The following is a 17,223-nucleotide window of genomic DNA, read 5'->3' as shown; positions in this document are numbered from 1 at the left end:
CCAAGATTCAACGGCTGAATTGCAAGAAAACAGCAGAATTCTGCACGAAATCATCAAAATTCTTACAGAAAACCGCATTTTTCGATGCAAAACGACGATTTCTCGCCGATTTTAGTTGTTTTCTGGCTTGAATTCGCAAAGAAGAGCACGAAATCTACAAAATCATGACTTTTTACCAAGATTCAACGGCTGAATTGCAAGAAAACAGCAGAATTCTGCACGAAATCATCAAAATTCTTAGAGAAAACTGCATATTTCGATGCAAAACAACGATTTCTTGCCGATTTTCGTTGTTTTCTATCTTGAATTCGCCAAGAAAAGCACGAAATCTACAAAATCATGACCTTTTACCAAGATTCAACGGCTGAATTGCAAGAAAACAGCAGAATTCTGCACGAAATCGTCAAAATTCTTAGAGAAAACCGCATATTTCGATGCAAAACGACAATTTCTCGCCGATTTTCGTTGTTTTCTGGCTTGAATTCGCAAAGAAGAGCACGAAATCTACAAAATCATGACTTTTTACCAAGATTCAACGGCTGAATTGCAAGAAAACAGCAGAATTCTGCACGAAATTATCAAAATTCTTACAGAAAACCGCATATTTCGATGCAAAACGACGATTTCTCGCCGATTTTCGTTGTTTTCTGGCTTGAATTCGCAAAGAAGAGCACGAAATCTACAAAATCATGACTTTTTACCAAGATTCAACGGCTGAATTGCAAGAAAACAGCAGAATTCTGCACGAAATCATCAAAATTCTTACAGAAAACCGCATTTTTCGATGCAAAACGACGATTTCTCGCCGATTTTAGTTGTTTTCTGGCTTGAATTCGCAAAGAAGAGCACGAAATCTACAAAATCATGACTTTTTACCAAGATTCAACGGCTGAATTGCAAGAAAACAGCAAAATTCTGCACGAAATCATCAAAATTCTTACAGAAAACCGCATATTTCGATGCAAAACAACGATTTCTCGCCGATTTTCGTTGTTTTCTGGCTTGAATTCGCAAAGAAGAGCACGAAATCTACAAAATCATCACTTTTTACCAAGATTCTACGGCTGAATTGCAAGAAAACAGCAGAATTCTGCACGAAATCATCAAAATTCTTGCAGAAAACCGCATATTTCGATGCAAAACGACGATTTCTCGCCGATTTTCGTTGTTTTCTGGCTTGAATTCGCAAAGAAGAGCACGAAATCTACAAAATCATCACTTTTTACCACCATTCTACGGCTGAATTGCAAGAAAACAGCAGAATTCTGCACGAAATCATCAAAATTCTTACAGAAAACCGCATATTTCGATGCAAAACGACGATTTCTCGCCGATTTTCGTTGTTTTCTGGCTTGAATTCGCAAAGAAGAGCACGAAATCTACAAAATCATGACTTTTTACCAAGATTCAACGGCTGAATTGCAAGAAAACAGCAGAATTCTGCACGAAATCATCAAAATTCTTAGAGAAAACTGCATATTTCGATGCAAAACAACGATTTCTTGCCGATTTTCGTTGTTTTCTATCTTGAATTCGCCAAGAAGAGCACGAAATCTACAAAATAATGACCTTTTACCAAGATTCAACGGCTGAATTGCAAGAAAACAGCAGAATTCTGCACGAAATCGTCAAAATTCTTAGAGAAAACCGCATATTTCGATGCAAAACGACGATTTCTCGCCGATTTTCGTTGTTTTCTGGCTTGAATTCGCAAAGAAGAGCACGAAATCTACAAAATCATCACTTTTTACCAAGATTCAACGGCTGAATTGCAAGAAAACAGCAGAATTCTGCACGAAATCATCAAAATTCTTAGAGAAAACCGCATATTTCGATGCAAAACGACGATTTCTCGCCGATTTTTGTGATTTTCTGGCTTGAATTCGCAAAAAAGAGCACGAAATCTACAAAATCATGACTTTTTACCAAGATTCAATGGCTGAATTGCAAGAAAACAGCAGAATTCTGCACCAAATCTTCAAAATTCTTACAGAAAACCGCATATTTCGATGCAAAACGATTATTTCTCGCCGATTTTCGTTGTTTTCTGGCTTGAATTCGCAAAGAAGAGCACGAAATCTACAAAATCATGACTTTTTACCAAGATTCAACGGCTGAATTCCAAGAAAACAGCAGAATTCTGCACGAAATCATCAAAATTCTTACAGAAAACCGCATATTTCGATGCAAAACGACGATTTCTCGCCGATTTTCGTTGTTTTCTGGCTTGAATTCGCAAAGAAGAGCACGAAATCTACAAAATCATGACTTTTTACCAAGATTCAACGGCTGAATTGCAAGAAAACCGCAGAATTCTGCACGAAATCATCAAAATTCTTACAGAAAACCGCATTTTTCGATGCAAATCGACGATTTCTCGCTGATTTTCGTTGTTTTCTGGCTTGAATTCGCAAAGAAGAGCACGAAATCTACAAAATCATGACTTTTTACCAAAATTCAACGGCTGAATTGCAAGAAAACAGCAGAATTCTGCACGTAATCATCAAAATTCTTACAGAAAACCGCATATTTCGATGCAAAACAACGATTTCTCGCCGATTTTCGTTGTTTTCTGGCTTGAATTCGCAAAGAAGAGCACGAAATCTACAAAATCATGACTTTTTACCAAGATTCAACGGCTGAATTGCAAGAAAACAGCAAAATTCTGCACGAAATCATCAAAATTCTTAGAGAAAACTGCATATTTCGATGCAAAACAACGATTTCTCGCCGATTTTCGTTGTTTTCTATCTTGAATTCGCCAAGAAGAGCACGAGATCTACAAAATCATAACTTTTTACCTAGATTCAACGGCTGAATTGCAAGAAAACAGCAGAATTCTGCACGAAATCATCAAAATTCTTACAGAAAACCGCATATTTCGATGCAAAACAACGATTTCTCGCCGATTTTCGTTGTTTTCTATCTTGAATTCGCCAAAAAGAGCACGAAATCTATAAAATCATGACTTTTTACCAAGATTTAACGGCTGAATTGCAAGAAAACAGCAGAATTCTGCACGAAATCATCAAAATTCTTAGAGAAAACCGCATATTTCGATGCAAAACGACGATTTCTCGCTGATTTTCGTTGTTTTCTATCTTGAATTCGCAAAGAAGAGCACGGAATCTACAAAATCATGACTTTTTACCAAGATTCAACGGCTGAATTGCAAGAAAACAGCAGAATTCTGCACGAAATCATCAAAATTCTTACAGAAAACCGCATATTTCGATGCAAAACGACGATTTCTCGCCGATTTTCGTTGTTTTCTGGCTTGAATTCGCAAAGAAGAGCACGAAATCTACAAAATCATGACTTTTTACCAAGATTCAACGGCTGAATTGCAAGAAAACAGCAGAATTCTGCACGAAATCATCAAAATTCTTACAGAAAACCGCATTTTTCGATGCAAAACGACGATTTCTCGCCGATTTTCGTTGTTTTCTGGCTTGAATTCGCAAAGAAGAGCACGAAATCTACAAAATCATGACTTTTTACCAAGATTCAACGGCTGAATTGCAAGAAAACAGCAGAATTCTGCACGAAATCATCAAAATTCTTACAGAAAACCGCATATTTCTATGCAAAACAACGATTTCTCGCCGATTTTCGTTGTTTTCTGGCTTGAATTCGCAAAGAAGAGCACGAAATCTACAAAATCATCACTTTTTACCAAGATTCAACGGCTGAATTGCAAGAAAACAGCAGAATTCTGCACGAAATCATCAAAATTCTTAGAGAAAACTGCATATTTCGATGCAAAACTATGATTTCTCGCCGATTTTCGTTGTTTTCTATCTTGAATTCGCCAAGAAGAGCACGAAATCTACAAAATCATGACATTTTACCTAGATTCAACGGCTGAATTGCAAGAAAACCGCAGAATTCTGCACGAAATCATCAAAATTCTTAGAGAAAACCGCATATTTCGATGCAAAATGACGTTTTCTTGCTGATGTTCGTTGTTTTCTATCTTGAATTCGCAAAGAAGAGCACGAAATCTACAAAATCATGACTTTTTACCAAGATTCAAAGGCTGAATTGCAAGAAAACAGCAGAATTCTGCACGAAATCATCAAAATTCTTAGAGAAAACCGCATATTTCGATGCAAAACGACGTTTTCTTCCTGATGTTCGTTGTTTTCTATCTTGAATTCGCAAAAAAGAGCACGAAATCTACAAAATCATGACTTTTTACCAAGATTCAACGGCTGAATTGCAAGAAAACAGCAGAATTCTGCACGAAATCATCAAAATTCTTACAGAAAACCGCATATTTCGATGCAAAACGATTATTTCTCGCCGATTTTCGTTGTTTTCTGGCTTGAATTCGCAAAGAAGAGCACGAAATCTACAAAATCATGACTTTTTACCAAGATTCAACGGCTGAATTCCAAGAAAACAGCAGAATTCTGCACGAAATCATCAAAATTCTTACAGAAAACCGCATATTTCGATGCAAAACGACGATTTCTCGCCGATTTTCGTTGTTTTCTGGCTTGAATTCGCAAAGAAGAGCACGAAATCTACAAAATCATGACTTTTACCAAGATTCAACGGCTGAATTGCAAGAAAACCGCAGAATTCTGCACGAAATCATCAAAATTCTTAGAGAAAACCGCATATTTCGATGCAAAACGACGTTTTCTTGCTGATGTTCGTTGTTTTCTATCTTGAATTCGCAAAGAAGAGCACGAAATCTACAAAATCATGACTTTTTACCAAGATTCAACGGCTGAATTGCAAGAAAACAGCAGAATTCTGCACGTAATCATCAAAATTCTTACAGAAAACCGCATATTTCGATGCAAAACAACGATTTCTCGCCGATTTTCGTTGTTTTCTGGCTTGAATTCGCAAAGAAGAGCACGAAATCTACAAAATCATGACTTTTTACCAAGATTCAACGGCTGAATTGCAAGAAAACAGCAGAATTCTGCACGAAATCATCAAAATTCTTAGAGAAAACTGCATATTTCGATGCAAAACAACGATTTCTCGCCGATTTTCGTTGTTTTCTATCTTGAATTCGCCAAGAAGAGCACGAGATCTACAAAATCATAACTTTTTACCTAGATTCAACGGCTGAATTGCAAGAAAACAGCAGAATTCTGCACGAAATCATCAAAATTCTTACAGAAAACCGCATATTTCGATGCAAAACAACGATTTCTCGCCGATTTTCGTTGTTTTCTATCTTGAATTCGCCAAGAAGAGCACGAAATCTATAAAATCATGACTTTTTACCAAGATTTAACGGCTGAATTGCAAGAAAACAGCAGAATTCTGCACGAAATCATCAAAATTCTTAGAGAAAACCGCATATTTCGATGCAAAACGACGATTTCTCGCTGATTTTCGTTGTTTTCTATCTTGAATTTGCAAAGAAGAGCACGGAATCTACAAAATCATGACTTTTTACCAAGATTCAACGGCTGAATAGCAAGAAAACAGCAGAATTCTGCACGAAATCATCAAAATTCTTACAGAAAACCGCATATTTCGATGCAAAACGACGATTTCTCGCCGATTTTCGTTGTTTTCTGGCTTGAATTCGCAAAGAAGAGCACGAAATCTACAAAATCATGACTTTTTACCAAGATTCAACGGCTGAATTGCAAGAAAACAGCAGAATTCTGCACGAAATCATCAAAATTCTTACAGAAACCGCATTTTTCGATGCAAAACGACGATTTCTCGCCGATTTTCGTTGTTTTCTGGCTTGAATTCGCAAAGAAGAGCACGAAATCTACAAAATCATGACTTTTTACCAAGATTCAACGGCTGAATTGCAAGAAAACAGCAGAATTCTGCACGAAATTATCAAAATTCTTACAGAAAACCGCATATTTCGATGCAAAACAACGATTTCTCGCCGATTTTCGTTGTTTTCTGGCTTGAATTCGCAAAGAAGAGCACGAAATCTACAAAATCATCACTTTTTACCAAGATTCAACGGCTGAATTGCAAGAAAACAGCAGAATTCTGCACGAAATCATCAAAATTCTTAGAGAAAACTGCATATTTCGATGCAAAACAACGATTTCTCGCCGATTATCGTTGTTTTCTATCTTGAATTCGCCAAGAAGAGCACGAAATCTACAAAATCATGACATTTTACCTAGATTCAACGGCTGAATTGCAAGAAAACAACAGAATTCTGCACGAAATCATCAAAATTCATACAGAAAACCGCATATTTCGATGCAAAACGACGATTTCTCGCCGATTTTCGTTGTTTTCTGGCTTGAATTCGCAAAGAAGAGCACGAAATCTACAAAATCATGACTTTTTACCAAGATTCAACAGCTGAATTGCAAGAAAACAGCAGAATTCTGCACGAAATCATCAAAATTCTTACAGAAAACCGCATATTTCGATGCAAAACGACGATTTCTCGCCGATTTTCGTTGTTTTCTGGCATGAATTTGCAAAGAAGAGCACGAAATCTACAAAATCATGACTTTTTACCAAGATTCAACGGCTGAATTGCAAGAAAACAGCAGAATTCTGCACGAAATCATCAAAATTCTTAGAGAAAACCGCATATTTCGATGCAAAACGACGTTTTCTTGCTGATGTTTGTTGTTTTCTATCTTGAATTCGCAAAGAAGAGCACGAAATCTACAAAATCATGACTTTTTACCAAGATTCAAAGGCTGAATTGCAAGAAAACAGCAGAATTCTGCACGAAATCATCAAAATTCTTACAGAAAACCGCATATTTCGATGCAAAACGACGATTTCTCGCCGATGCCGATTTTCGTTGTTTTCTGGCATGAATTTGCAAAGAAGAGCACGAAATCTACAAAATCATGACTTTTTACCAAGATTCAACGGCTGAATTGCAAGAAAACAGCAGAATTCTGCACGAAATCATCAAAATTCTTACAGAAAACCGCATATTTCGATGCAAAACGACCATTTCTCGCCGATTTTCGTTGTTTTCTGGCTTGAATTTGCAAAGAAGAGCACGAAATCTACAAAATCATCACTTTTTACCAAGATTCAACGGCTGAATTGCAAGAAAACAGCAGAATTCTGCACGAAATCATCAAAATTCTTAGAGAAAACCGCATATTTCGATGCAAAACGACGATTTCTCGCCGATTTTCGTTGTTTTCTATCTTGAATTCGCCAAGAAGAGCACGAAATCTACAAAATCATGACTTTTTACCTAGATTCAACGGCGGAATTGCAAGAAAACAGCAGAATTCTGCACGAAATCATCAAAATTCTTACAGAAAACCGCATATTTCGATGCAAAACGACGATTTCTCGCCGATTTTCGTTGTTTTCTAGCATGAATTTGCAAAGAAGAGCACGAAATCTACAAAATCATGACTTTTTACCAAGATTCAACGGCTGAATTGCAAGAAAACAGCAGAATTCTGCACGAAATCATCAAAATTCTTAGAGAAAACCGCATATTTCGATGCAAAACGACGATTTCTCGCTGATTTTCGTTGTTTTCTATCTTGAATTCGCAAAGAAGAGCACAAAATCTACAAAATCATGACTTTTTACCAAGATTCAACGGCTGAATTGCAAGAAAACAGCAGAATTCTGCACGAAATCGTCAAAATTCTTAGAGAAAACCGCATATTTCGATGCAAAACGACGATTTCTCGCCGATTTTCGTTGTTTTCTGGCTTGAATTCGCAAAAAAGAGCACGAAATCAACAAAATCATTACTTTTTACCAAGATTCAACGGCTGAATTGCAAGAAAACAGCAGAATTCTGCACGAAATCATCAAAATTCTTAGAGAAAACCGCATATTTCGATGCAAAACGACGATTTCTCGCTGATTTTCGTTGTTTTCTATCTTGAATTCGCAAAGAAGAGCACGGAATCTACAAAATCATCACTTTTTACCAAGATTCTACGGCTGAATTGCAAGAAAACAGCAGAATTTTGCACGAAATCATCAAAATTCTTACAGAAAACCGCATATTTCGATGCAAAACGACGATTTCTCGCCGATTTTCGTTGTTTTCTGGCTTGAATTCGCAAAGAAGAGCACGAAATCTACAAAATCATGACTTTTTACATAGATTCAACGGCTGAATTGCAAGAAAACAGCAGAATTCTGCACGAAATCATCAAAATTCTTACAGAAAACCGCATATTTCGATGCAAAACAACGATTTCTCGCCGATTTTCGTTGCTTTCTATCTTGAATTCGCCAAGAAGAGCACGAAATCTACAAAATCATGATTTTTTACCTAGATTCAACAGCTGAATTGCAAGAAAACAGCAGAATTCTGCACGAAATCATCAAAATTCTTACAGAAAACCGCATATTTCGATGCAAAACGACGATTTCTCGCCGATTTTCGTTGTTTTCTGGCTTGAATTTGCAAAGAAGAGCACGAAATCTACAAAATCATAACTTTTTACCAAGATTCAACGGCTGAATTGCCAGAAAACAGCAGAATTCTGCACGAAATCATCAAAATTCTTTCAGAAAACCGCATATTTTGATGCAAAACGACGATTTCTCGCCTATTTTCGTTGTTTTCTGGCTTGAATTCGCAAAGAAGAGCACGAAATCTACAAAATCATCACTTTTTACCAAGATTCAACGGCTGAATTGCAAGAAAACAGCAGAATTCTGCACGAAATCGTCAAAATGCTTAGAGAAAACCGCATATTTCGATGCAAAACGACGATTTCTCGCCGATTTTCGTTGTTTTCTGGCTTGAATTCGCAAAGAAGAGAACGAAATCTACAAAATCATCACTTTTTACCAAAATTCAACGGCTGAATTGCAAGAAAACAGCAGAATTCTGCACGAAATCATCAAAATTCTTAGAGAAAACCGCATATTTCGATGCAAAACGACGATTTCTCGCCGATTTTCGTTGTTTTCTGGCTTGAATTCGCAAAGAAGAGCACGAAATCTACAAAATCATCACTTTTTACCAAGATTCAACGGCTGAATTGCATGAAAACAGCAGAATTCTGCACGAAATCATCAAAATTCTTAGAGAAAACTGCATATTTCGATGCAAAACAACGATTTCTCGCCGATTTTCGTTGTTTTCTATCTTGAATTCGCCAAGAAGAGCACGAAATCTACAAAATCATGACTTTTTACCTAGATTCAACGGCTGAATTGCAAGAAAACAGCAGAATTCTGCACGAAATCATCAAAATTCTTACAGAAAACCGCATATTTCGATGCAAAACGACGATTTCTCGCCGATTTTCGTTGTTTTCTGGCTTGAATTCGCAAAGAAGAGCACGAAATCTACAAAATCATGACTTTTTACCAAGATTCAACGGCTGAATTGCAAGAAAAGAGCAGAATTCTGCACGAAATCATCAAAATTCTTAGAGAAAACTGCATATTTCGATGCAAAACAACGATTTCTCGCCGATTTTCGTTGTTTTCTATCTTGAATTTGCCAAGAAGAGCACGAAATCTACAAAATCATGACTTTTTACATAGATTCAACTGCTGAATTGCAAGAAAACAGCAGAATTCTGCACGAAATCATCAAAATTCTTACAGAAAACCGCATATTTCGATGCAAAACAACGATTTCTTGCCGATTTTCGTTGTTTTCTATCTTGAATTCGCCAAGAAGAGCACGAAATCTACAAAATCATGACTTTTTACCTAGATTCAACGGCTGAATTGCAAGAAAACAGCAGAATTCTGCACGAAATCATCAAAATTCTTACAGAAAACCGCATATTTCGATGCAAAACGACGATTTCTCGCCGATTTTCGTTGTTTTCTGGCTTGAATTCGCAAAGAAGAGCACGAAATCTACAAAATCATGACTTTTTACCAAGATTCAACGGCTGAATTGCAAGAAAACAGCAGAATTCTGCACGAAATCATCAAAATTCTTAGAGAAAACCGCATATTTCGATGCAAAACGACGATTTCTCGCTGATTTTCGTTGTTTTCTATCTTGAATTCGCAGAGAAGAGCACGAAATCTGCAAAATCATGACTTTTTACCAAGATTCAACAGCTGAATTGCAAGAAAACAGCAGAATTCTGCACGAAATCGTCAAAATTCTTAGAGAAAACCGCATATTTCGATGCAAAACGACGATTTCTCGCCAATTTTCGTTGTTTTCTGGCTTGAATTCGCAAAAAAGAGCACGAAATCTACAAAATCATCACTTTTTATCAAGATTCAACGGCTGAATTGCAAGAAAACAGGAGAATTCTGCACGAAATCATCAAAATTCTTAGAGAAAACCGCATATTTCGATGCAAAACGACGATTTCTCGCCGATTTTCGTTGTTTTCTGGCTTGAATTCGCAAAGAAGAGCACGAAATCTACAAAATCATCACTTTTTACCAAGATTCAACGGCTGAATTGCATGAAAACAGCAGAATTCTGCACGAAATCATCAACATTCTTAGAGAAAACTGCATACTTCGATGCAAAACAACGATTTCTCGCCGATTTTCGTTGTTTTCTATCTTGAATTCGCCAAGAAGAGCACGAAATCTACAAAATCATGACTTTTTACCTAGATTCAACGGCTGACTTGCAACAAAACAGCTGAATTCTGCACGAAATCATCAAAATTCTTACAGAAAACCGCATATTTCGATGCAAAACAACGATTTCTCGCCGATTTTCGTTGTTTTCTGGCATGAATTTGCAAAGAAGAGCACGAAATCTACAAAATCATGACTTTTTACCAAGATTCAACGGCTGAATTGCAAGAAAACAGCAGAATTCTGCACGAAATCATCAAAATTCTTAGAGAAAACCGCATATTTCGATGCAAAACGACGTTTTCTTGCTGATGTTCGTTGTTTTCTATCTTGAATTCGCAAAGAAGAGCACGAAATCTACAAAATCATGACTTTTTACCAAGATTCAACAGCTGAATTGCAAGAAAACAGCAGAATTCTGCACGAAATCATCAAAATTCTTACAGAAAACCGCATATTTCGATGCAAAACGACGATTTCTCGCCGATTTTCGTTGTTTTCTGGCATGAATTTGCAAAGAAGAGCACGAAATCTACAAAATCATGACTTTTTACCAAGATTCAACGGCTGAATTGCAAGAAAACAGCAGAATTCTGCACGAAATCATCAAAATTCTTAGAGAAAACCGCATATTTCGATGCAAAACGACGTTTTCTTGCTGATGTTCGTTGTTTTCTATCTTGAATTCGCAAAGAAGAGCACGAAATCTACAAAATCATGACTTTTTACCAAGATTCAAAGGCTGAATTGCAAGAAAACAGCAGAATTCTGCACGAAATCATCAAAATTCTTACAGAAAACCGCATATTTCGATGCAAAACGACGATTTCTCGCCGATTTTCGTTGTTTTCTGGCATGAATTTGCAAAGAAGAGCACGAAATCTACAAAATCATGACTTTTTACCAAGATTCAACGGCTGAATTGCAAGAAAACAGCAGAATTCTGCACGAAATCATCAAAATTCTTACAGAAAACCGCATATTTCGATGCAAAACGACGATTTCTCGCCGATTTTCGTTGTTTTCTGGCTTGAATTTGCAAAGAAGAGCACGAAATCTACAAAATCATCACTTTTTACCAAGATTCAACGGCTGAATTGCAAGAAAACAGCAGAATTCTGCACGAAATCATCAAAATTCTTAGAGAAAACCGCATATTTCGATGCAAAACGACGATTTCTCGCCGATTTTCGTTGTTTTCTATCTTGAATTCGCCAAGAAGAGCACGAAATCTACAAAATCATGACTATTTACCTAGATTCAACGCCTGAATTGCAAGAAAACAGCAGAAATCTGCACGAAATCATCAAAATTCTTACAGAAAACCCCATATTTCGATGCAAAACGACGATTTCTCGCCGATTTTCGTTGTTTTCTAGCATGAATTTGCAAAGAAGAGCACGAAATCTACAAAATCATGACTTTTTACCAAGATTCAACGGCTGAATTGCAAGAAAACAGCAGAATTCTGCACGAAATCATCAAAATTCTTAGAGAAAACCGCATATTTCGATGCAAAACGACGATTTCTCGCTGATTTTCGTTGTTTTCTATCTTGAATTCGCAAAGAAGAGCACGAAATCTGCAAAATCATGACTTTTTACCAAGATTCAACAGCTGAATTGCAAGAAAACAGCAGAATTCTGCACGAAATCGTCAAAATTCTTAGAGAAAACCGCATATTTCGATGCAAAACGACGATTTCTCGCCAATTTTCGTTGTTTTCTGGCTTGAATTCGCAAAGAAGAGCACGAAATCTACAAAATCATCACTTTTTATCAAGATTCAACGGCTGAATTGCAAGAAAACAGCAGAATTCTGCACGAAATCATCAAAATTCTTAGAGAAAACCGCATATTTCGATGCAAAACGACGATTTCTCGCCGATTTTCGTAGTTTTCTGGCTTGAATTCGCAAAGAAGAGCACGAAATCTACAAAATCATCACTTTTTACCAAGATTCAACGGCTGAATTGCATGAAAACAGCAGAATTCTGCACGAAATCATCAACATTCTTAGAGAAAACTGCATACTTCGATGCAAAACAACGATTTCTCGCCGATTTTCGTTGTTTTCTATCTTGAATTCGCCAAGAAGAGCACGAAATCTACAAAATCATGACTTTTTACCTAGATTCAACGGCTGACTTGCAACAAAACAGCAGAATTCTGCACGAAATCATCAAAATTCTTACAGAAAACCGCATATTTCGATGCAAAACAACGATTTCTCGCCGATTTTCGTTGTTTTCTGGCATGAATTTGCAAAGAAGAGCACGAAATCTACAAAATCATGACTTTTTACCAAGATTCAACGGCTGAATTGCAAGAAAACAGCAGAATTCTGCACGAAATCATCAAAATTCTTAGAGAAAACCGCATATTTCGATGCAAAACGACGTTTTCTTGCTGATGTTCGTTGTTTTCTATCTTGAATTCGCAAAGAAGAGCACGAAATCTACAAAATCATGACTTTTTACCAAGATTCAAAGGCTGAATTGCAAGAAAACAGCAGAATTCTGCACGAAATCATCAAAATTCTTACAGAAAACCGCATATTTCGATGCAAAACGACGATTTCTCGCCGATTTTCGTTGTTTTCTGGCATGAATTTGCAAAGAAGAGCACGAAATCTACAAAATCATGACTTTTTACCAAGATTCAACGGCTGAATTGCAAGAAAACAGCAGAATTCTGCACGAAATCATCAAAATTCTTACAGAAAACCGCATATTTCGATGCAAAACGACGATTTCTCGCCGATTTTCGTTGTTTTCTGGCTTGAATTTGCAAAGAAGAGCACGAAATCTACAAAATCATCACTTTTTACCAAGATTCAACGGCTGAATTGCAAGAAAACAGCAGAATTCTGCACGAAATCATCAAAATTCTTAGAGAAAACCGCATATTTCGATGCAAAACGACGATTTCTCGCCGATTTTCGTTGTTTTCTATCTTGAATTCGCCAAGAAGAGCACGAAATCTACAAAATCATGACTATTTACCTAGATTCAACGCCTGAATTGCAAGAAAACAGCAGAAATCTGCACGAAATCATCAAAATTCTTACAGAAAACCCCATATTTCGATGCAAAACGACGATTTCTCGCCGATTTTCGTTGTTTTCTAGCATGAATTTGCAAAGAAGAGCACGAAATCTACAAAATCATGACTTTTTACCAAGATTCAACGGCTGAATTGCAAGAAAACAGCAGAATTCTGCACGAAATCATCAAAATTCTTAGAGAAAACCGCATATTTCGATGCAAAACGACGATTTCTCGCTGATTTTCGTTGTTTTCTATCTTGAATTCGCAAAGAAGAGCACGAAATCTGCAAAATCATGACTTTTTACCAAGATTCAACAGCTGAATTGCAAGAAAACAGCAGAATTCTGCACGAAATCGTCAAAATTCTTAGAGAAAACCGCATATTTCGATGCAAAACGACGATTTCTCGCCAATTTTCGTTGTTTTCTGGCTTGAATTCGCAAAGAAGAGCACGAAATCTACAAAATCATCACTTTTTATCAAGATTCAACGGCTGAATTGCAAGAAAACAGCAGAATTCTGCACGAAATCATCAAAATTCTTAGAGAAAACCGCATATTTCGATGCAAAACGACGATTTCTCGCCGATTTTCGTAGTTTTCTGGCTTGAATTCGCAAAGAAGAGCACGAAATCTACAAAATCATCACTTTTTACCAAGATTCAACGGCTGAATTGCATGAAAACAGCAGAATTCTGCACGAAATCATCAACATTCTTAGAGAAAACTGCATACTTCGATGCAAAACAACGATTTCTCGCCGATTTTCGTTGTTTTCTATCTTGAATTCGCCAAGAAGAGCACGAAATCTACAAAATCATGACTTTTTACCTAGATTCAACGGCTGACTTGCAACAAAACAGCAGAATTCTGCACGAAATCATCAAAATTCTTACAGAAAACCGAATATTTCGATGCAAAACAACGATTTCTCGCCGATTTTCGTTGTTTTCTGGCATAAATTTGCAAAGAAGAGCACGAAATCTACAAAATCATGACTTTTTACCAAGATTCAACGGCTGAATTGCAAGAAAACAGCAGAATTCTGCACGAAATCATCAAAATTCTTAGAGAAAACCGCATATTTCGATGCAAAACGACGTTTTCTTGCTGATGTTCGTTGTTTTCTATCTTGAATTCGCAAAGAAGAGCACGAAATCTACAAAATCATGACTTTTTACCAAGATTCAACAGCTGAATTGCAAGAAAACAGCAGAATTCTGCACGAAATCATCAAAATTCTTACAGAAAACCGCATATTTCGATGCAAAACGACGATTTCTCGCCGATTTTCGTTGTTTTCTGGCATGAATTTGCAAAGAAGAGCACGAAATCTACAAAATCATGACTTTTTACCAAGATTCAACGGCTGAATTGCAAGAAAACAGCAGAATTCTGCACGAAATCATCAAAATTCTTAGAGAAAACCGCATATTTCGATGCAAAACGACGTTTTCTTGCTGATGTTCGTTGTTTTCTATCTTGAATTCGCAAAGAAGAGCACGAAATCTACAAAATCATGACTTTTTACCAAGATTCAAAGGCTGAATTGCAAGAAAACAGCAGAATTCTGCACGAAATCATCAAAATTCTTACAGAAAACCGCATATTTCGATGCAAAACGACGATTTCTCGCCGATTTTCGTTGTTTTCTGGCATGAATTTGCAAAGAAGAGCACGAAATCTACAAAATCATGACTTTTTACCAAGATTCAACGGCTGAATTGCAAGAAAACAGCAGAATTCTGCACGAAATCATCAAAATTCTTACAGAAAACCGCATATTTCGATGCAAAACGACGATTTCTCGCCGATTTTCGTTGTTTTCTGGCTTGAATTTGCAAAGAAGAGCACGAAATCTACAAAATCATCACTTTTTACCAAGATTCAACGGCTAAATTGCAAGAAAACAGCAGAATTCTGCACGAAATCATCAAAATTCTTAGAGAAAACCGCATATTTCGATGCAAAACGACAATTTCTCGCCGATTTTCGTTGTTTTCTATCTTGAATTCGCCAAGAAGAGCACGAAATCTACAAAATCATGACTTTTTACCTAGATTCAACGGCTGAATTGCAAGAAAACAGCAGAAATCTGCACGAAATCATCAAAATTCTTACAGAAAACCCCATATTTCGATGCAAAACGACGATTTCTCGCCGATTTTCGTTGTTTTCTAGCATGAATTTGCAAAGAAGAGCACGAAATCTACAAAATCATGACTTTTTACTAAGATTCAACGGCTGAATTGCAAGAAAACAGCAGAATTCTGCACGAAATCATCAAAATTCTTAGAGAAAACCGCATATTTCGATGCAAAACGACGATTTCTCGCTGATTTTCGTTGTTTTCTATCTTGAATTCGCAAAGAAGAGCACAAAATCTACAAAATCATGACTTTTTACCAAGATTCAACGGCTGAATTGCAAGAAAACAGCAGAATTCTGCACGAAATCGTCAAAATTCTTAGAGAAAACCGCACATTTCGATGCAAAACGACGATTTCTCGCCGATTTTTGTTGTTTTCTGGCTTGAATTCGCAAAGAAGAGCACGAAATCTACAAAATCATTACTTTTTACCAAGATTCAACGGCTGAATTGCAAGAAAACAGCAGAATTCTGCACGAAATCATCAAAATTCTTAGAGAAAACCGCATATTTCGATGCAAAACGACGATTTCTCGCTGATTTTCGTTGTTTTCTATCTTGAATTCGCAAAGAAGAGCACGGAATCTACAAAATCATCACTTTTTACCAAGACTCTACGGCTGAATTGCAAGAAAACAGCAGAATTTTGCACGAAATCATCAAAATTCTTACAGAAAACCGCATATTTCGATGCAAAACGACGATTTCTCGCCGATTTTCGTTGTTTTCTGGCTTGAATTCGCAAAGAAGAGCACGAAATCTACAAAATCATGACTTTTTACATAGATTCAACGGCTGAATTGCAAGAAAACAGCAGAATTCTGCACGAAATCATCAAAATTCTTACAGAAAACCGCATATTTCGATGCAAAACGACGATTTCTCGCCGATTTTCGTTGTTTTCTGGCTTGAATTCGCAAAGAAGGGCACGAAATCTACAAAATCATGACTTTTTACCAAGATTCAACGGCTGAATTGCAAGAAAAGAGCAGAATTCTGCACGAAATCATCAAAATTCTTAGAGAAAACTGCATATTTCGATGCAAAACAACGATTTCTCGCCGATTTTCGTTGTTTTCTATCTTGAATTTGCCAAGAAGAGCACGAAATCTACAAAATCATGACTTTTTACATAGATTCAACTGCTGAATTGCAAGAAAACAGCAGAATTCTGCACGAAATCATCAAAATTCTTACAGAAAACCGCATATTTCGATGCAAAACAACGATTTCTTACCGATTTTCGTTGTTTTCTATCTTGAATTCGCCAAGAAGAGCACGAAATCTACAAGATCATGACTTTTTACCTAGATTCAACGGCTGAATTGCAAGAAAACAGCAGAATTCTGCACGAAATCATCAAAATTCTTACAGAAAACCGCATATTTCGATGCAAAACGACGATTTCTCGCCGATTTTCGTTGTTTTCTGGCTTGAATTCGCAAAGAAGAGCACGAAATCTACAAAATCATGACTTTTTACCAAGATTCAACGGCTGAATTGCAAGAAAACAGCAGAATTCTGCACGAAATCATCAAAATTCTTAGAGA

Source organism: Gnatocerus cornutus, chromosome 1 (assembly GCF_029298725.1).
Source record: "Gnatocerus cornutus isolate USDA-ARS CGAHR chromosome 1, icGnaCorn1.1, whole genome shotgun sequence".
Classification (NCBI taxonomy): domain Eukaryota; kingdom Metazoa; phylum Arthropoda; class Insecta; order Coleoptera; family Tenebrionidae; genus Gnatocerus; species Gnatocerus cornutus.
Note: the sequence above shows the minus strand (reverse complement) of the source record.